Genomic DNA, 22126 nt, shown 5'->3' on the forward strand with positions numbered 1-22126 from the left:
GGGAAGGGACTTAATCAATGTTGAATGAAGGGGAGGCATTTTAAAATCCACATCAAAAAAATGTTCTGGCCAGGAGCAGTGGCTCACACCTGTAATCCGGCACTTTGGGAGGTCAAGGCAGGTGGATGACTTGAGGTCAGGAGTTCAAGATCAGCCTGGCCAAGATGGTGAAATACTGTCTCTATTTAAAATACAAAAATTAGCTGAACACGGTGTCAGGCTCCGGTAATCACAGCTGCTTGGGAGGCTGAGGCACTTGAATGAGAATCACTTGAACCCAGGAGGTGACGGTTCCAGTGAGCCAATATTATGCCACTGCCTGGGGCAAGAATCTGTCTCAAAACAAAAACAGTTCTTTTAAAAATATACTAATCTCACTTTGGGAGGCCGAGGTGGGTGGATCACGAGATCAAGAGATCGAGACCATCCTGGTCAACATGGTGAAACCCCGTCTCTACTAAAAATACAAAAAATTAGCTGGGCATGGTGGCACGTGCCTGTAATCCCAGCTACTCGGGAGGCTGAGGCAGGAGAATTGCCTGAACCCGGGAGGCGGAGGTTGCAGTGAGCCGAGATCGCACCATTGCACTCCAGCCTGGGTAACAAGAACGAAACTCTGTCTCTAAAAAAGAAAAAAAAAAGAAAAAAAAAATATATATATATATATACTAATCTACAATGTCACTTCCCCTCCAAGCTTGACTTCTACCTTTACTTTCTGATATAGTTTGGCCATGTCTCCACCCAAATCTCATCTTGAATTATAATCCCCATAATCCCCATGTGTTGAGGGAGGGGCCTAGTGGGAGGTGATTGGATTAGGGGGCAGTTTTCCTCATGCTGTTCTTATGATACTTGGTGAGTTCTCATGAGATTTCTTGGAGTTGTATGTTTTGTTTTTGGGACAGATTCTCACTGTGTTGTCCAGGCTGGAGTGGAGTGGCACAATCTTGGGTCACTGCAGCTTCCGCTTCCTGGGTTCCAGCAGTTCTCCTGCCTCAGTCTCCTGAGTAGCTGGGATTACAGGCGGGTGCAACCACACCCGGCTAATTTTTGTGTTTTTAGTAGAGACGGGGTTTCACCATGTTGGCCAGGCTGGTCTGAAACTCCTGACCTCAGGTGATTCATCCACCTTGGCCTCCAAAAGTGCTAGGATTACAAGAGTGAGCCACTGTGTCCAGCTGAGATCTGATGGTTTTATACGTGTTTGACAGTTCCTCCTTCACATGCTTACATACTCTCTACAGTCACCTCTTAAGACGTGCCTGCTTCCCCTTCTGCCAGGAGAGCAGCCTAGGCAGGAGTATTCTGAGATGTGGGGGAGGTGAGGCAGCCAGGGTGGGGCATGGTGAGCCACATGCCTGGGCTCCCACCTGGGCCAGTGGGCTTCAGTCTGTAGGTGACTGCCGAAGGAGGAGCTCAGTCTGTAGTCGATTCAGGCGGTTCTCACGTCTTTCAGTGCCTGTTTGCTTCATAACCTATTAAGTCAGCTGGTCTTCACCCTCCCAAACAAGTCAACTCGGGAGGCAGCAGGGTGTGGGCCTTGGCCTGAGCCCCTGCTGGGGCTGGGCTGTGGGGTGGGCGGGCGAGCAGCAGCAAGACAGTCTCTGTGACTGCAGCGTAGCCTCAGCTTAGGGCAGCAGGAGTGTGTGGCCAAAGCTGTCAGCAGAGGCACAGGTGGTGGCAGACAGGAGCAGAGGCGCCCCATGGGGAACATCCTGACCTGTTGTGTGCGTCCCAGGGCCAGCCCTGAGTTGGAACAGCACCAGGGATCGGTGTGTCCCTGTGAATCTGAGATCTAGGAGGCAGCAGCTGGAGACACGATGGCAGGACCGCCGGTGGCTCCTACTATAGAGCCTGCTCAGGTGACTTTTGAAGTTGGCGAGGCCCTCCACGTGTGCCACATCTGTGACCGGAAGGTATCTGAAGATCAGGTAATGGGTACCCTTGGCCCACCTCTGGCCGCTGATGGCCCCAATGTCCCCTGGGAGGCATCCCCCACTTTGAGCTCCTTTCTGCCCGTAGTCAGCTTTCCCAGAGCTGGCCAGGCACAAAGGCTGCTGCTTGCCTTCCTACCCCTTAGTCTTTCTCCAGAGTCCAGGCAGTTTCCTTTCTCCGCCCCTCCCAAACGCCCGGTTCGTGCTCCCTCATCTCACTCTCCCAGGCTGCCATGGGACCATTTAACTATGGCTCCTTTTCTCTGTAGCTTTATTTATTATCCTGTGGGACTTTGTTGAGGCTTCTTTGGAATATTCTCCCTTTTCTGAATAAAAACTGAAATATCCCAACTTTGTACTACCCATCTTGTTCTTTGTACCTACCTAGATGCTACCTAAGTTAGGAAACCAGGTAAGTGCCTAATTGCTTCCTTTGTTAAAGTAGCTAAATCTCAGGACAATTCATACTCAAATATTTGGGGATTTCTCATTTAAAATCAGAATGGAGGTTGCCATGGGAGAGACTATATGGTATTCTTAATGGGGTGCTTTAAGTCACCTTGATAGAAACTGCTTAGTTTCTTCTAACTGTAATTTGAACACAGAAGGAAAGAAAACGGAGGGTACTTAATTGTGAAAGGTGTGAAATGTCACGGCCGGGGCTGCAGAAAAAATGGGTGGGTGTTTGGGGGTTTTCCCCCAAAGGAGTTTACCCATGAGGCTCTGATTACTTTAAAATTCTTACTTTAACACAAAATGTGTCTCCAGACTTAATCTGGTGGACTTAACAGACTTTATTTACCTCCTTGTTCTGAAAGACAGGTGGGGATGGCTGGTGGTCAAAACTTTTGAAAGACAGGTAGCATAATGTAGACTATTACATGTGCAATGTGAAATGTAGACTATTACATGTGCAATGTGAACACTGAAGGTTAAAGTGCCAGACCTTGCCTGTGTAAGAGTGTTTGCTGCAATGGCTCCCCCTTTGTCCTTCCCCCTCCTGATGGTAGCATCTTGTTTGAAGGTAAGAAAGTTGGAGTTTTTCGGTCTCTACAAAGGCAGGGGGATGGGAGGGAGTAGAAAAGAGAAAACAATTGGTTTGCCTCTAAAATTCTGCAGAGATGAAATCTAAGTAAAAGTAATTCTGGTTAACAATATGGTTCTTGAATAAAAACTAAAATTTTCAAAATAGAAAACGTATCATAAAGACACTAAATCCAGCTGGCTCATTGGTTTCATTTAAATGCCAGAGATTTCATCACTGTAGAGGAAATGTCTTACAGCTCCAGCTTTTCTATTTAAACTTTGGTTGGGCTCTTAACTTTTTAAGAAGTAGGATAATTGAGACTCATGATAGGTGTCACTTTGTAACTTGGAAGTACTATACTCACTTTTAAGATATTTAAGGATTGCTTCAGAATAAACAAATATGTGAATTAATAGATTATACCTTTATACACAAAGCATGTAAATACTTGTGTAAAATACTCTACTTGGTGGTGTAAGGAAAGCCTCTGAGTAATTTTACACGCCAGTTAGTAAATGATGAATGACAGTCCAAAAGGAGCTCTTTATTTATTTTTGAGACAAAGTCTTGCTCTTTTGTTCAGGCTGGAGTGCAGTGGTGTGATCTCAGCTCACTGCAGCCTCCGCCTCCTGGGTTTAAGCAATTCTCTGCCTTAACCTCCCGAGTAGCTGGGATTATAGGTGCTCGCCACTACACCCAGCTAATTTTTATATTTTTAGTAGAGATGGGGTTTCACCATCTTGGCCAGGCTAGTCTTGAACTCCTGACCTCGTGATCTACCCACCTTGGCCTCCCAAAGTGCTAGGATTATAGGCATGAGCCACCTTGCCCAGCCTATTTCATTCTTTAGGATTACAACACAGTTTACATGTGTCTCATTTGGCCCTTTCCAATACAAATGCAGCCTGTGTATGTTCGTTCTCCCTATGTATTGCTAATGAAGAAATAGACTTAGAGATCTCACATGACATGGAAGACAGCTACTTAACAGAATTAAGGTTCTATGTCCTCAGAATGACATGGAAGTGACAGATATGCTGAATTTTAAAAAAATTTAAACTCCAGAATACATATTTTGCCTATAAAATAGACCTGTCTTTTAAAATGTACTGCCATCTTATTTTATGCAAAGCTGATTTTGTATGACTCAAAGCCAACATTTATCTTTTTTTGTTTGTTTTTAAATAAAGGAGGGTATCGTTATGTTACTCATGGTGGCCTCAAATTCCTAATCTGGGTTCAAGGGATTTTCCCATCTTAGCCTCCTGAGTAGCTGGGACTACAAGCATGTGCCATCTTGCCTGGCCCTATCTTATGTCTATACATTCATTTCAGTAGATAAAAGTAGAGGTAGTTAAATAGCCTAAATGCAGCAGTTGAATAAACAAGTTGATACACTTTTATAAATGATCACATCTTTTTTTATTGTCTCCCTCTATAGATAGAGCTTTGAGTACAACACTTCTGACCAACCAGAGGCAAGCACAATATCCCTTAGGAAGTCTCCAACAGATGGTGAGACAACAGACACTGTTTTTTTCTGTCAAGAAAAAGAGTGAAAACTCTTGTTTGATCAGATGTACTATACAAAGTATTTAGAAAAACTCATATTGGTTTAAATTTTTCAACTTTTCACATATTCACTTATTTTAACATGATATACTTGAAAACATGTAAATTTTTTCATATACATTTTGCCATCTTTTATCAACACAATTCGTCATGTGATGGAGGGGTCATAGGTTTATCTTTATCATTTTGTCCCTTTTCCCTTGCTTCAAAGAGTATTTTAAAGATGAATGATATAACTTAGGCTTCAGCTTGGTTTTCAGTTAAACAAATGAAAAAACATAGTTGTTCATCATTGGGGATTGAATCTGTGATTTTGGCTTCCTCTTACACAGTCCTCGGACCACATGCGTTTATCATATCCAAGTTTATGCTACTCAAAACTTTTAAGTTATTAACTGTCTCATTTGATGTAATGTAAATTCAAACATGCCCTACTCCTGCTTATTTTCCTCAATGTTATGTTAAACCCTCACTTACTTGCTAGAAAGCCATACATAGCCAAGTTTTTCAAACAGCAGGCATACTAGTGAGGGTCCTATAATAATAAGCGAAGTAATGTAGCATAGTAAAACATGGGAGTTCGTTAACCTTTTTCTAGTTTGAGTAGACTTTGCCTGTCTTGAGTCAATTATTTTTGGTTTGAATTTATGTTCATTTTCGCATTAATATAAAGAGATACCTAAGGCTGGGTAATTTACAACAAAATGAGGTTTAATTGGCTCATAGGTCTTTAGGCTGTACAAACATGGCTTCAACATCTGCTCTGGTGAGGGCCTCAGCAAGCTTACAGTCATGATGAAAGGCACAGGGGAAGCAGGTGGTTCCACATATGGAGAGAGGCAGTAGAGAGGGGTGGGAGAAGGTACGACACTCTTTTAAAACCCCAGAATGAGAAGTTGCTTATTACCCTTGGGATGGGACCAAGCCATTCATAAGGAATCTACCGCCATTACCCAAACACCTCTCACTAGGCCCTGTCTCCAACATTAAGGGTCACATTTTAACATGAGATTTGGAGGGAGAACGTATCTAATCCATATCAGAATTGTATTTCCCAGTTCCTTCCAGAGCATTGGCTTCTCACACCTAGAGAGCATGGAAAAGGTGAAAGCAAAGCTATTCCACGTCCCTCACTCTTCAGTGGCAGGAATGTCTGCCTACAAGGCCCTTTCAGCATCAAAGGCGGAGGCAGTGTAGGAAACAAAGCATGGCCCAAGTCCCTCTTGGAGCTTTTACCATTCTAGTCTTTTTTTTTTTTTTTTTTTTTTTTTTTTTTTTTTTTTAAAGAAAGAAAAGATTATTTGTGCTGCAGACACCATATCCAATTAGATTTGTATATTCATTTTTAAATTTAAGATAGGTCACTTTCCAGTTGTGTAAAGACCCTTTTTTGTTTGTTTTTTAGTGACATATTAGTCAATGACCACTAAGTGCAGTTCGAGATGCTTACAGGGATTCTGGTGCATCTAGAGATAATAACTACTACTGACCAGAAGTAGTTATTAGCGCTGTTAGCTCTTAAGAGTCTGGTAATAAAGGCAACCTGTGTGTAAATGCACGACGGGAGAACGCTAATGGATCATGGCTCACACATGCAAGTTAAACTCTTTCATTAGCTACGTTTTTCATCTGGCTTCATTTTATTGCCCTTTTCTTTTGTACACGAGTATTCTTTCATTTGTACGTAATAGAAACAAAAAGTCAACTAGGTAAAAAAAACTGTTTTTAGATTTTACTTTGAGATTTATGCCAGATAAATTGTTGAAAATAATGTTTTAAAATGGAACTTTGTCTCATTTTACATAGGAATAATCAGTAAGACCATAACCACTACTTTTATGTTCTGGTATTTGTATCAAAAGTGACTTTTTTTTTCATAGCACAAGGAAAAAGAGAAAACAACTGTATAAACCATGTAAGTAAACAGTCAAAAAGTTAAGAAATTGATAGTTTGACATAAAAGTATGTCTCTCTTGATTCCTTTAAATTACGATGGGGATCCCGTGCATGGACCTCTTATTGTGGATTTTCTAAATCTATTTCCCTAAGTGTCAAATTTATACAGAAAAGTCTTTAGCTTGGTGTGTACACCTATTAAGGATTTCTGACATTTAAGTTAACTTCAATAGTCTGGTTGTGGTATAAGGATCTGCTTTGAGTATTTAATCTTATTTTTAGTGAAACAACGAAAACACAATCACTAAGTTAATTGTCAGCACCGTCTATTGACTTTCTTTCACAGCAGGTGGAAGCATACCTTCCTCACTACACCATGACCTTATTTTTGTTTATTCCAATCGTAGCATGTTTTAATTAAATCAGGGATACAGACATGGTTATGACTATGCAAATATGATTCACTAAGTCATATGATGTTTTCATTGTGCCTCTGCATGACATATCCTTCATTCTTTCTCTGAAATCTGAGCACGTCTGCCCTTCTCTTGGATCTTCTTTCTTCCTAGCCCATGTTAGTTTATCCAGCCAAATGCAGTAAGCAGCCTCTGGGTGGCCTGCTTTCACATCCATTTTTTTTTTTTTTAGCATGAAGCTAATTTTCTGACTCTATTTGCCTGTTTTCTAACAGCTGTTTCTACCTCTAAGTGTTGTAGAATTTATCACATGCTTTTCAAAGATATTTTTCATCTGCTAAAATACATTTCCTTTTTTTGGGAGTGGGGCAACTTTCTTGGCCTTTTGTCATCCTAGTTCAAGAGAGTGCTTTTTTGTGCTATCTCCTTAAAGTCTTTTGTGATGGCACATAACTACCATCTTGTGTGGGATCACCCGAGTCCTGATTCTGTGTTTCCTTCTGTCCTGTTATCCTCTCTTGTACTTGAACACATTTTCCTAGGTGGAGACGTTTAGAGATCTGGCCAGTCTTAAAACTCCTCCTCCTTGATAGAGAGTAAACCTCTAGATTGAATCTAAACTGTATGGTTCTGAAGATATTTTACAACTATGTTCTCATTACAGGTTTGTTCTTCAATCTATTGCCATTGTGGGATACATTATAGCCAAGTGTTACCTATCTGTGGAAGTTTTTTAGGAGCTTCTCTCTCTCTCTGATTCAGAAATTTTTTAACAGCTGGGTGGGGATCTTTTCATTTTTTTAAGGCTAGTAAGTCTGCAGACTGTCTCTTCTTGACAGTTTTCTCTGTTACTTTTTTTCTGATAGTTGTCTTGTTCAGACCTAGGTTGCTTAGAACAGTATTCCTACATTGGTTTTTAATTTTTCCTCTTCTGGTTTTTGTTTTTGTTTTTGTTTTATTCTATTCTCTATTTCTATTGAATTTTATATATTTTGAGTGTTTTTAGATTTTTAAAAAAGTTTTGCTCCTGATTTAGACTGGTCTTATTAATTCATTTTCTGTTGTAGACTGGTCTTATTAATTCGTTTTCTGTTGTTTTGATCTCTTTTGTTGGAGGCCTCCCTCCAGTGTGTAGTGGTCCCTGGCTTTATTTGGAAACAGGACTTCTGTTAACTGATAGCACTCTGTGAGGTTTTGGAAGCCAAACTAGCTTTTCATTTGGGGACCCTCAGTGTATTATCTGAGGATCTTTGGGACATTTCAGTTTCTTCTAAGAAACTGAAACTTTTCTTTTTTTCTTTTTTCTTTTTTTTTGGGGGGGGGGGACAGAGTCTCACTCTGTCGCCCAGGCTGGAATGCAGTGGTGCAATCTTGGCTCACTGCAACCTCCATCTCCTGGGTTCAAGCAATTTTTTGCCTCAGCCTGAGTAGCTGGGATTACAGATGCATGCCACCACTCCCAGCTAATTTTTGTATTTTTAGTACAGATGGGGTTTCACCATCTTGGCCAGGCTGGTCTTGAACTCTTGACCTCATGTACCCACTTTGGCCTTCCAAAGTGCTGCAATTACAGGTGTGAGCCACCAGGCCCAGCTGAAAATGTATCTTATTAAAAGATAATTGTCAGCTTCCACAGGACTCTCCAAGTCTCTACCCAATTCTCCAAGCCATTTGGTCTGTTCCATCAACTCCCAGCACCAGCCAGAAGGAACTTCAGATTGGTGTTTCTCCCACTGCCAACACACCCATGCCCGTTCACAAGCAGTCCAAGCATCAGTTCAACCTGTTTACCTCTCCGAAAGGTAGCGACCCAAAGAAAAGAAAGGATTGGGAGTCGTCTGGACAGTGTCAGGAGTGGCCAAGCCACCCCGATGAAACAGGGAATGCTGATGAAGCAAAGCGGCAAATCTTTGAACAAGAAATGGAAAAAGAAGTATGTTACCCTGTGAGACACTGGCATGCTGACCTGTCAGCCAAGCTGACATGATTACATGCAGAATGTTCTCGATCAGGAGCCTGACCTTCTGACCACCACTGCAAAAATCTCAAGGAAGAGGCCAGCCCAAGCCACATCAGCCTGCGTGCCCATCTCCAGCTCTAAAACCAATGGGCTATCCAAGGACGTGAGCAGTTTATGCAGCTCGCCCCATTCAGACACAGGGCTGGGCGACTTTGTATGCTCTAGCTCCAGTATCTGCAGCACCACCAGCCCCAAGCTTGACCTGCCCCACTCCCCTCATACCAACAGAAAGAGGCACTGGAAAAAAGCACCATCAACCTCAAAGCCGATGTCCTGTCTGGCACTGCTGAAGAACAAGAAAACTTGAAGTTTATTATTGTTCCCTCACTTGCCAAATGTGGCACTTGGAAGCCATGATGTATGAGGAGCGGACTGCCTGGGTCAAAGTCATTGAGAGCCAGATCCTGGCCAGCCTGCAGTTCTGCGAGAGCAGCAGAACACATCCCAGATGATGAGCCAGAGCGAGCCCATGGCCCCGCAGTCAATCCGGAAGATGCATGGGAACTCCCACTATGCGGACTGTGAGACCCAGCATCCTAACTGGGCCATTTGAACTTAGCTCTCATGTGCACCGAGTGCTCAGGGATCCACCGTAATCTTGGCACCCACCTTTTCTGAATTTGATCTCTGGACCTGGATGACTGGCCAGTCAAGCTATCAAGGTGATGTTGGGAATGAGCTAGCCAACAGTGTCTGGGAAGAGAGCAGCCAGGGATGAATGAAACCCTTAGTAGACTCCACAAGGGAAGAGAAGGAACGGTGTGTGAATCTGTGCCAAACACGAGCAGAAGCTCTTCCTGGTCAGTGCCCGCCCCTCTCCAACTTTGCATGGAGCTGTCCCTGGTGCTGAGGGCCACTGCTGATGAGGCCCTGTGAGTGGCCATGCTGCTGCTGGTGCATGACTCCCTGGAAGAACCAGACCTGCAGGGAGGGAGGGAGTCACGGCCTGCTGCACCCGGCCTGCTGCACCCGGCCTGCTGCACCCGGCCTGCTGCACCCGGCCTGCTGCACCCGGCCTGCTGCACCCGGCCTGCTGCACCCGGCCTGCTGCACCCGGCCTGCTGCACCCGGCCTGCTGCACCCGGCCTGCGTCAAGGGGAATGTGGTCCTGGTGCAGCTTCTGATCTGGTATGGGGTGGATGTCATGGGCCAAGATACCCACATGAACACAGCACTGGTCTATGCCTGACAGGCCTCCAGCCAGGAGTGCATCCACGTGCTGCTGCAGTACGGCTGCCCTGATGAGCACGTCACAGCAGAAATTAGAAGCAATTTGTAGGGTCTGAAGCCCCTCTGATGGTATGTGTCAAATCAGTTGTAGCCAGTCTGTACAGGGAGAATCCTGGCTTCGTTACACTTGTACAGTTGAATTCTTCCAGCATTAATGCTGTTTAATAGAACACGATTAGTCATCGCCGAGAAGAAAGCACATTAGCTGAGGAGGTAGTTACACGGCACGCTCCATGACTGCCACCACCTGATCGCAGTACTCGTAAAAGCATCACATTATCCCAGACATGTTCTTTCAAGCCCTTGGAACCCTCCTTTCTAACTTCACTGTCATAATTTAGCATCTTGTTTTTCAGTCCAAAGAGAGGAAATCGGTCGCTGAATATTACTTGACTGCAGTCTCCTTAGGGCAAAAACAAAATGGGAAAAATAAGTGAGATTAACTCAAAAATTCAAAAGGCAATTACAAATTCAGCTAATTCAGCATTTCAAGTACATTTTGTAAACTAAGTAAATACACAATTTTCCGACCATAAGAGACATTTTATATCCTTTTGCTGAGGTGCATGTGTTAGTCTCAGGCCCTTCTGGGCTGTAAGTCACACAGGCTTCTGAATTATTTCGATGTGTGAACATATTTGAATAAAAAGTTTATAAATAACACATTAATTTTTGTACAAATGGCACCTTTCAATTTATAAATTGAACTGGATGTGAACTAATAATGTGCAACTAGTTGAGAGGGTTACAGATCACATACATGGAAGATATTCCCAGCAGTAAACACTTCCATTAGTGTGATCTATAGCTTTTAAAAAGGAGCATCTCAGAATAAGATGGTGGTACAATTTGCTTATTAAAATTATGAAAAAGGCCGGGCGTGGTGGCTCATGCCTGTAATCCCAGCACTTTGGGAGGCCAAGGCGGGTGGATCATGAGGTCAAGAGATCGAGACCATCCTGGTCAACATGGTGAAACCCCGTCTCTACTAAAAATACAAAAAGTTAGCTGGGCATGGTGGTGCGTGCCTGTAATCCCAGCTACTCAGGAGGCTGAGGCAGGAGAATTGCCTGAACCCAGGAGGCGGAGGTTGCGGTGAGGCGAGATCGTGCCATTGCACTCCAGCCTGGGTAACAAGAGTGAAACTCCGTCTCAAAAAAACAAAAACACAAACAAAAACAAACAAAAAAACTCGAGTATATTAGAAATGAAAAAGAAGGAATGTAATTTCTCATGATTAAAAGCATGATTTAGATCACATACGGCTTTTACTAACCAAGACCAAGGGGCTCTGGCAAGACAGGTGGTTTTCCGAATGCCAGACCGAGATGCCTCACCAAGGCAGCTGCTGATGGTTCTGTGGCAGAGACTGGCTCCTGAGAACCCAGATGACCTTGACCAGGTAGCCCAGCCCTCTGCACGAGTACTTCACTTGATTTCCATCTTTGCAGTATCCGGCTGCTTCAGATGTCCACTGCTTTCAGTGGTGGTAGTTGAATGCAGTAAACTAAACCATAGCATCCCTTAGGTTAAAAGAAAACAGGGAAGCTTTGCTCAGAGCCCATTGGCAGCTGGCAGTTGATGGTGGGGAGAAGGGTTGTCTCAATGGAAGATGACACTAGACTCATGTAGCATACAAACACAAAGCCACACACACACTGGCAGCCTCCAGGGTGTCCCTTGCTCTCATATATTAAATCTTGTATTTTACAAGAGTTTTTCCCCTTCTTTCACTTTTTAAAAAGTTGTACTTTAGGTTCTGGGGTACCTGTGCCCATCATGGAGGACCTTTGCAAAGGTACGTACATGGCAATGTGGTTTGCTGCCTCCATCCCCCTGTCACCTATATCTGGCATTTCTCCCCATGTTATCCCTCCCCAACCCTGGCCCCTGCTAACAGACCCCAGTGTGTAGTGCTCCCCTCCCTGTGTCCATGTGTTCTTATTGTTCTTCAACACCCACCTATGAGTGAGAACATGCAGTGTTTGATTTTCTGTTCTTGTGTCAGTTTGCTGAGAATGATGGTTTCCAGATTCATCCATGGCCTACAGAGGACACAAACTCATTGTTTTTTTTATGGCTGCATAGTATTCTGTAGTGTATATCTACCATATTTTCCTTGTCCGGTCTATCACTAATGGGCATTTGGGTTGGTTCCAGGTCTTTGCTATTGTAAACATTGCCACAGTGAACATGTGTGTGCATGTGTTTTTATAATAGGACAATTTATAATCCTTTGGCTATATGCCTAGTAATGGGATTGCTGGGTCAAATGGAATTTCTATTTCTAGGTCCTTGAGGAATCACCACAAACCACAGTGGTTGAATTAATTTACACTCCCACCAAGAGTGTAAAAGTGTTCCTATTTCTCCACATCCTCTCAAGCATCTGTCTCCAGATTTTTTTAATGATCACCATTCTAACTGGCATGAGATGGTATCTCAATGTAATTTTGATTTGCATTTCTCTAATGACCAGTGATGGGCATTTTTTCATATGTTTGTTGGCCTCATATATGTCTTCTTTTGAAAAATATCTGTTCATATCCTTTGCCCACTTTCGGATGGGTTTTTTTTTCTTGTAAATCTGTTTTTAGTTCTTTGTGGATTCTGCATATTAGCCCTTTGTCAGGTGAGTAGATTGGAAGAATTTTTTCCCATTCTGTTGGTTGCCAGTTCACTCTAATGATTATTTCTTTTGCTATACAGAAGCTGTGGAATTTAATTAGGTCCCATTTGTCTGTTTTGGCTATTGTTGCCGATGCTTTTGGTGTTTTAGTCATGAAGTCCTTGCCTATGCCTGTGTCCTGAATGGTTTTGCCCAGGTTTGTTTCTAGGGTTTTTATTTTAGGTCTTATGTTTTAAGTCTTTAATCCATGTGGAGTTAATTTTAGAGTAAGGTGTCAGGAAGGGGTCCAGTTTCTGCTTTCTGCACATGGCTAGCCGGTTTCCCCAACACCATTTATTAAACAGCGAATCCTTTCCCCATTGCTTCTGTCAGGTTTCTCAAAGATCAGATGGTTGTAGATGTGTGGCATTGCCTCCAAGGCCTCTGTTCTGTTCCATTGGTCTATATCTCTGTTTTGGTACCAGTACCATGCTGTTTTGATTGCTGTAGCCTTGTATAATTTGAAGTCAGGTAGCATGATGCCTCCAGCTTTGTTCTTTTTGCTTAGGATTGTCTTGGCTATGCGGGCTCTCTTTTGGTTCCATACGAAGTTTAAAGTGGTTTTTTCCAGTTCTGTGAAGAACGTCATTGGTAGCTTGATGAGGATAGAGTTGAATCTATAAATTACTCTGGGCAGTATGGCCAATTTCACGATATTGATTCTTCCTATCCATGAGCATGGAATGTTTCTCCATCTGTTTGTGTCCTCTCTTATTTCCTTGTGCAGTGGTTTGTAGTTCTCCTTAAAGGGGTTCTTCACATCCTTTGTTAGTTGTATTATTTTACTAGGTATTTTATTCTCTTTGTAGCAATTGTGAGTGGGAGTTCACTCATGATTTGGCTCTGTTAGTCTGTTATTGGTGTATAGGAATGCTTGTGATTTCTGCACACTGACTTTGTATCCTGAGACTTTGCTCAAGTTTCTTATCAGTTTAAGGAGATTTTGGGCTAAGATGATAGGGTCTTATAAATATATAATCACATGGTCTGCAAATAGAGACAATTTGACTTCCTCCTTTCCTAACTGAATACACTTTATTATTTTTTTTCTTTCCTAATTGCTCTGGCTAGAACTTCCAATACTCTTATCAAACACGAATGGTAAGAGAGGGCATCCTTGTCTAGTGCCAGATTTCAAGGGAATGCTTCCAGTTTTTGCCCAATCAGTATGAAATTGGCGGTAGGTTTGTTGTAAATAGCTTTTATTATTTTGAGATATGTTCCTTCGATACCTAGTTTATTGAGAGTTTTCAGCATAAAGGGCTCTTGAATTTTGTTGAAGGCCTTCTCTGCATCTATTGAGATAACCGTGGCTTTTGCCTTTGGTTCTGTTTATGTGGTGGATTACATTTACAGACTTCGTTATGCTGAACCAGCCTTGCATCCCCAGGATGAAGCCTACTTGATTGTGATGGATAAATTTTTTGATGTGCTGTTACAATTGGGTTGCCAATATTTTATTGAAGATTTTTGCAGCTATGTTCATCATGGACATTGACCTGAAGTTTTCTTTTTTTGTTGAGTCTCTGCCTGGTTTTGGCATCAGAATGATGATGGCCTCATAAAATGATTTGGGAAGGATTCCTTCTTTATAAATTGTTTGGAATAGTTTCAGAAGGAATGGTACCAGCTCCTCTTTGTAAGTCTGATAGAATTCGGCTGTGAACCAATCTGGACCTGGGCTGTTTTTGGTTGGTAGGCTATTAATTGCTGCTTCAACTTCAGCCCTAGTTATTGGTCTGTTCAAGGTTTCAACTTCTTCCTGGTTTAGGATTGGGAGGGTGCAAGTGTCCAAGATTTATCCATTTCTTCCAGGTTTACTGGTTTATATGCATAGAGTTGTTTCTAGGAATCTCTGAGGGTAGTTTGTATTTCTGTGGAATATCCCCTTTATTTTTTATTGCATCTATTTGATTCCTTTCCCTTTTCTATTAATCTGGCTGTCTATTTTGTTGATCTTTTCAAAAAACCAGCTCCTGGATTGATTTTTTGAAGGGTTTTTGTGTCTCTCCCTCCTTCAGTTCTGCTCTGACCTTAAGTTATTCCCTGTCTTCTGCTAGCTTTTGAGTTTTTTGATCTTACTCCTCTAGCTCTTTCAATGTTGACAGTAGGGTGCTAATTTTAGAACTTTCATCACTTCTCATGTGGGCATTTATTGCTATAAATTTCCCTGTAGACACTGCTTTAAACGTGTCCCAGAGGTTCTGGTACATTGTGTCTTCATTCGCACTGGTTTCAAAGAACATCTTTATGCCTTCATTTCATTGTTTATCCAGTTGACATTCAGGAGCCAGTTACTCAGTTTCCATGAATTGTGTGGTTCTCAGTTTCTTAATCCTGAGTTCTAATTTGATTGCCCTGTGGTCTGACAGACTTGTTTGTTATGATTTCCATTTTTTTTTTTTTTTTTTTTTTTTTTTTTTAGACAGAGATTCGCTCGTTACCCAGGCTGGAGTGCAATGGCGCAATCTCGGCTCACCGCAACCTCCGCCTCCTGGGTTCAGGCAATTCTCCTGCCTCAGCCTCCTGAGTAACTGGTATTACAGGCACGTGCCACCATGCCCAACTAATTTTTTGTATTTTTAGTAGAGACGGGGTTTCACCATGTTGACCAGGATGGTCTCGATCTCTCGACCCCGTGATCCACCCGCCTCAGCCTCCCAAAGTGCTGGGATTACAGGCGTGAGCCACCGCGCCCAGCCGATGATTTCCATTCTTTTGCATTTGCTGAGGAGTGATTTACTCCCAATTGTGGTCAATTTTAGAGTAGGTGCGATGTACTGAGAAAAATGTGTGTTCTGTGGCTTTGGGGTGCAGATCTCTGTAGGTGTCTATGAGGTCCACTTGGTCCAAATCTGAGTTCAAGTCCTGGACATCCTTGTTAATGTTCTGTCTCATTGATCTAACATTGACAGTGGAGTGTTAGTCTCCCACACAATAACAGTGGGAGACTTTAAGTCTCTTTGTAGGTCATTAATAACTTCCTTTATGTATCTGGGTCCTCCTGTACTGGGTGTGTATATATTTAGGATTGTTAGCTCTTCTTGTTGCACTGATCCCTTTACCATTATGTAATGCTCTTCTTTGTCTCTCTTGATTTTTGTTGGTTTAAAGTCTATTTTATCAGAGACTAGGATTGCAACTCCTTTTTTTTTTTCTCTCCACTTGCTTGATAAATCTTCCTCCATCCCTTTATTTTGAGCCTGTGTGTGTCCTTGCACGTGGGATGGGTTTCCTGAATACAGCACACAGATGGGTCTTGACTTTTTATCCAGTTTGCCAGTCTGTCTTTTGATTGGGGCATTTAGCCCATTTACATTTAGGGTTAATACTGTTATGTGTGAATTTGATACTGCCATTTTGATGCTAGCTGGATGTTTTGCCTGTTAGTTGACACCTTTTCTTCATTGCATCAATGGTCTTTACCATTTGGTTCGTTTTTGGAGTGGCTGGTACTGGTTGTTCCTTTGCTTGTTTAGTGCTTCTTTCAGGAGCTCTTACAAGGCAGGCCTGGTGGTGACAAAATCTCTCAGCAATTGCTTGTCCATAAATGATTTTATTTCTCCTTCACTTATGAAGCTTAGTTTGGCTGGATATGAAATTCTAACTTGCAAGTTCTTTTCTTTAAGGATGTTGAATATTGACCCCCAGTCTCTTCTGACTTGTAGGGTTTCTGCCAAGAGATCTGCTGTGAGTCTGATGGGCTTCCCTGTGTGTGTAACCTGACCTTTCTCTCTGGCTGCCCTTAGCATTTTGTCTTTCATTTCAACCCTGGTGAATCTGACAATTATGTGCCTTGGGGTTGCTCTTCTTGAGGAGTATCTTTGTGGTGTTCTCTGTATTTCCTGGACTTCATGGTGGCCTGGCTTGCTAGGTTGGAGAAGTTCTCCTGGATTATATCCTGAAGAGTGTTTTCCAGCTTGGATTCATTCTCTCCATCACATTCAGGTACACCTATCAAATGAAGATTAGGTCTTTTCACATACTCCCATATTTCTTGGAGGCTTGTTCATTTCTTTTCACTCTTTTTTCTCTAATCTTGCCGTATTGTTTTATCTCATTGAGTTGATCTTCAGTCTCTGATATCCCTTCTGCTTGGTTGATTCAGCTATTGAAACTTGTGTATGCTTTGCCAAGTTCTCGTGCTGTGTTTTTCAGCTCTATCAAGTCGTTTATATTCTTCTCTAAGCTGTTTATTCTAGTTAGCATTTCATCTAACCTTTTCTAGGTTCTCAGTTTCTTTGCATTGGGTTAGCACATGTTCTTTTAGCTCAGAGAAATGTTATTACCCACCTTCTGAAGCCTGTTTCTGTCAGTTCATCAGATTCATTCTCCATTCAGCTTTGTTCCCTAGCTGGTGATGAGTTGTGATCCCTTACAGGAGGAGAGGCACTCCACTTTTTGGTGTCTTCATCCTTTTTACACTGGTTTCTTCCCATCTTAGTGGCTTTATCTACCTGTGGTCTTTGTAGTTGGTGACTTTCAGATGGGGTCTCTGGACATCCTTTTTGTTGATGTTGAAGCTATTTCTTTGTTTCTTAGTTTTCCTAACAGTCAGGCCCCTCTGTTGCAGGACTGCTGGAGGTCCACTCCAGACCCTGCTTGCTTAGGTATCACCTGCGGGGGCTGCAGAACAGTAAGGGTTGCTGCCAGTTTCTTCTCTGTTATCTTTGTCCCAGAAGGGTACTCACAGATGTTGGCCTGAGCTCTCCTTTATGAGGTGTTTCTTTGGGTATATGGGGGTTGGGGAGCTGCTTGAGGAGACAGTCTGTCCTTTATAGGAGCTCAAGTGTTGTGCTGGGAGCTCCGTCATTCTGTGCAGAGCTGCTGGGCAGTATTAGTCTGCTGCTGCAGAACTCATAACTGCCTCTTTTCCCAGGTGCTCTGTCCTAGGAAGGTTAGTCTTTGTAAGTTTCTGACGTGCTGCCGCCTTTTTTCAGATGCCCTGCCCAGCACAGAGTTCGTCTAGTCACAGTCTGCCAGCAGAGGCATTGCTGAGCTGCTGTGGGCTCTGCCCAGCTGCTGTGTGAACTTCCTTGAGGTGTTGTTTATAGAGGTACAGTTAGAACTGCCTCAGTATTGGAGGACTGCCTTTGTAGTGGTGGAGGCCCATCCTCCCACTGAGCTGGACCATCCTGGGTTCAGCTGCGCTTGCTGTGAAACTCTCAATCCAGAGCATTTCAGACTGTTTGTTTTGTGGGGAGGTACCCACCGAGCCAAATCACCTGACTCCCTGTCTCAGCCCTTCCCTTTCAGTTGAATGGGCAGCTTTGTCTCCCAGGCGTTCCAGGAACCAGTTGAAACAGCTGCCCAGATTTGTGTGAGTTTCTGTGTACCAACCCACGGCACCAGCTGAAACAGCTGCGCTGGAAACTCGTGCTGCTTTTCGGCTCGGTAATTTCCTGGTCTGTGGGCAGTGAAAACTCATTTGGAAATGTGGTGATCACTTACTCTCTGCATTGTTCTTGCTGGGAATTCCACTCCAGAGCTGTTCCTATTTGGCCATTTTGAATCTTCCCCCTTCTTTCACTTTCTAAAAAAAAAAAAAAAAAAAAAGGCCGGGTGCAGTGGCTCAAGCCTGTAATCCCAGCACTTTGGGAGGCCAAGGCAGGTGGATCACGAGGTCAAGAGATCAAGACCATCCTGGTCAACATGGTGAAACCCCCCCTCTACTAAAAATACAAAAAGTTAGCTGGGCATGGTGGTGCGTGCCTGTAATCCCAGCTACTCAGGAGGCTGAGACAGGAGAATTGCCTGAACCCAGGAGGCGGAGGTTGCAGTGAGCTCAGATCGTGCCATTGCACTCCAGCCTGGGTAACAAGAGTGAAACTCCCTCTCAAAAAAAATAAAGTGGGGGGAAAATAAAGCTTTACTCAGAATTTATATGTAGGTGTTTCATGAAAATTGCTAAATTTTTTTTTTTTTTTTTGAGACCAAGTCTTGCCCTGTCACCCAGGCTACAGTATAGTGACACAATTCTTGGCTTACTGCACCCTCCACCTCCCGGGTTCAAGCCATTCTCCTGCCTCAGCCACCTGAGTAGCTGGGATTACAGGCACATGCCACCACATCCAGCTAATTTTTTGTATCTTTAGTAGAGAGCCACAACAGCCAGCCTTTTTTTTTTTTTTTTTGAGATGGAGTCTGTCTCTGTCACCCACGCTGGAGTGCAGTGGTGTGATCTCGTCTCACTGGAGCCTCCGCCTCTTGGGTTCAAGCAAGTCTCCTGCCTCAGACTCCTTAGTGGGGATTACAGGTACATCTATTTCCACAATGGACACTTCACTGTCCACTCTAGACAGGTTGCATAAAAGCACAGCATGAGCTGTGAAAGAATTTGGAGACTTCTCACCTTAAAGGCTCAGTGGAGTGAGTGCAGCTGAAATGCTCATTGCATCTGGCTGGTCAACTGTTTCCCAACCTTTCCAAGTGCCTCTCACAGGGCAAGGGTCATGTGATTAGATTTACTAACGTACTGTGTGAGAGTGAGGGAGGACCCACCTGTGGGTTAGCTTCCCTGGAAGGTCACTCACCCACAGTGGATCACTGTAAGTTGGGGTTGTATTTCATTTGCAGTCCCAGGAAAACCAGGGTGGGGTGTCGCTATCAGGATGCTGGTGGGACCATGATAGTCGCATGGAGGTAGCTTCAGCCCCAGGCACAGAGTGAGGGGATGGAGAGCCTCCCTGGTCACTAGGGAATGGCTGGAGACCTGTGGGTGAGGACTCAGGTTCAGACTCCCTCATGTGGACTCCAGTTCCCTAACCCTGCCCTGGGGCTGGATAGCCCCCATATTCATGTTGGTGGTGCCATTGAGCTGTCATCCCTTTTAAGTTCCCCCTTTTAAAAGCCTCATTCACTGCTTAAGAATTAGAACACATAGAGATGTGAAAAGGATGAAAATGAAAGAATATAGCTCATCCTGTTGCCATCAGAATACAGTGCCAGCAGCCTCAAGGTGTAAGCACCATTTGGGTACTGGCCTGGGATTAGCACCATGGCCTCAGTCTGCTGACTGCCTTCCATCCCAAGTTCCTTTGTGCCACTCATGTGATTTGGATGTTTGTCCCCTCCAAATCTCATGTGGAAATGTGACCTCCAGTGTTGGAAGTGGGCCTGGTGGCAGGTGAATGGATCATGGGGCCAGATCCCTCATGAATGGTTGGTTTAGTGCTATCCTCTTTGGTGATGAGTGAGTTATCTTGAGATCTGGTTGTTTAAAAGTCTGAGACCTCTCCCATCTCTTGCCACGTGACATGCCAGCACCCCACTTGCCTTCCACCATTATCATAAGCTTACTGAGGTCTCACCAGAAGCAGATGCCTTTATCTGTACAGCCTACCGCGCCAGGAGCCAAAATAAACCTCTTTTCCTTATAACGTTTTTAAAAATCATGTTTACAAATGAGTACAATTTGACTTCTTCCTTTTTATTGTGGATGTTTTTATTTTTTTTGCCTGATTGCTCTGTCTACATCTTATGGTACTATGGTGAATAAAAGTGGTTAAACATGAGTATTCTTGCCTTATTCCAGATCTTACGGAGAAAGTTTTCAGCTTTTTTTCTGTTCAGTATAATGTTCACTTTGGGTTATATATGGTTTTTATTATGTTGAAGTACTTTCCTTCCATGACTAATTTCTTCTGAATTTTTATCATAAAGAAAACGTTGGATTTTATCACTAGTTTTTTCTGCATCTATTGAGATGATCATACGATTTTTGTCTATTGTTCTGCTGATGTGATGTATTGTTTATTGATATGCATGTGGGACAACATCCTTGCAGCTCTGGGATGAATTCTACTTGATCATGGCAAATAATCTTGTTGATGCACTGTTGGATTTGGTTTGCTAGCATTTTGTGGGGTTTTTGCATCTATGTTGATCAGGAAGCCTGTTTTGTTTTTTGGTTGTGCCCTGGTCTGGTTTCAGTATATTTTTAAGCAGCCTATCTTGGAGCTCACTGATTCTCTTTGCTGTTTGATTTATTGTTGTTGATGCCTCCTATTGCATTTCTCATTTGGTTCACTGTGGGTTTTTTTTTTTTTTTAGCACTAGGATTTATATTTCTAAATTGTTTTAATCTCTCTTTTCATTGATGCATTTATGAATTTTTTTTTTTTTTTTTGCAGTTCACTGAGATTCCTTAAAACAGCTATTTTGACTTCTGAGATTACACATTTTCCTCCCTTTAGAGTCACTCTCTCTGGTGCTTTTGTTGTCAATGTCTTGAGGTCATGGTTTCCTAAATGTTCTTGATACTACTGGGCATATGACAATGCCTGTGCATTGAAGGATTCAGCATATTTAATCTTGCATTCCTACTTCTTTGTGTTCTTTCTCCCAGAGATCCTGAGCAGGCTGATTATGAGTCCTCTAAGTGCTGTTTGTTTCAGCACCAGATGGTGCCCTAAGCCAAGGTTTGCCACAGGTCTGTGGTTGGCATGTTGTGCTTTTTTGGCATTAGAGGACACTGAGATCAGGTGTGCCCCTGACCACAGCCACTGTGTTCTTCTGGCCCAGTGGAACTAGACAAAGTCCAGAAGTTTTGTCTGTGGCCACCAGCCTGAGAGGCATGTATTTTCTGACCATAAAAAATAATGCAATTTTCATTTAGGGCAACACCAATGAACTTAGGAAACATTCTGTTAAATAAGCCAAGCACAAAAAGACAAACATTGCATGACCTCAATAACTTAACCTTCAAGAAGCAGAAAGTACAGGAGTGGTTTCCTGAGGCTGGGGGAATGAGGGGAGACAGGAGGGATTGGTTATGGAAACAAAGTTACAGTTAGTTGGGAGGAATTCATTCTAGTGTCCTATTCCACAGCTGGGTGACTCTCGTTACAATATTGTATTTTTCAAAAAAGCTAGAAGGGAACAATTTTGAGTGTTCTCAACACAGAGAAATAATACCTGTATGAGGGAAGAGTTATGCTAAGTACCCTGAGTTGATCATCACTCAAAATATACATACATCAAAATGTCCCAGATGAAGCTGTGTGAGGTGGCTCATGTCTGTCATTCCAGCACCTTGGGAGGCTGAGGTGGGTGGATCACTTGATGCCAGAAGTTTGACCAGCCTAGGCAATGTGGCAAAACCCTGTCTCTACTAAAAAAATACAAAAATTAGCTGGGCATGGTGGTATACACTTGTAATCCCAGTTACTTGGGTGGTGATCTCAGCTTGCTGCAACCTCCGCCTCCCAGGTTCAAGCAATTCTCCTGTCTCAGCCTCCCAAGTAGCTGGGATAATAGGAGCCCACCACCATGCCCTGCTAAATTTTGTATTTTTAGTAGAAATGGAGTTTCATCATGCTGACCAGGTTGGTCTCAAACTCCTAACCTCAGGATCCTCCT

General features: G+C 43.1%; 1 long non-coding RNA gene and 1 pseudogene across 1 annotated transcript in view; one reads left to right on the top strand and one right to left on the bottom strand.

The window, feature by feature from the left end:
- Positions 1–1823: 1823 nt before the first annotated feature.
- On the top strand, positions 1824–9795 carry LOC101028454 (arf-GAP with GTPase, ANK repeat and PH domain-containing protein 1 pseudogene; annotated as a pseudogene).
- Positions 9796–9954: 159 nt separating this feature from the next.
- Positions 9955–22126, bottom strand: part of LOC141582612 (uncharacterized) — a 29322-nt gene continuing 17150 nt past the window's right edge. Inside the window, exon 3 of the long non-coding RNA XR_012515481.1 lies at positions 9955–10501. This is a non-coding gene — a long non-coding RNA (uncharacterized LOC141582612). The remainder of the gene's footprint in view (positions 10502–22126) is intronic.

The sequence above is a fragment of the Saimiri boliviensis genome, chromosome 21, assembly GCF_048565385.1.
Source record: "Saimiri boliviensis isolate mSaiBol1 chromosome 21, mSaiBol1.pri, whole genome shotgun sequence".
NCBI lineage: Eukaryota > Metazoa > Chordata > Mammalia > Primates > Cebidae > Saimiri > Saimiri boliviensis.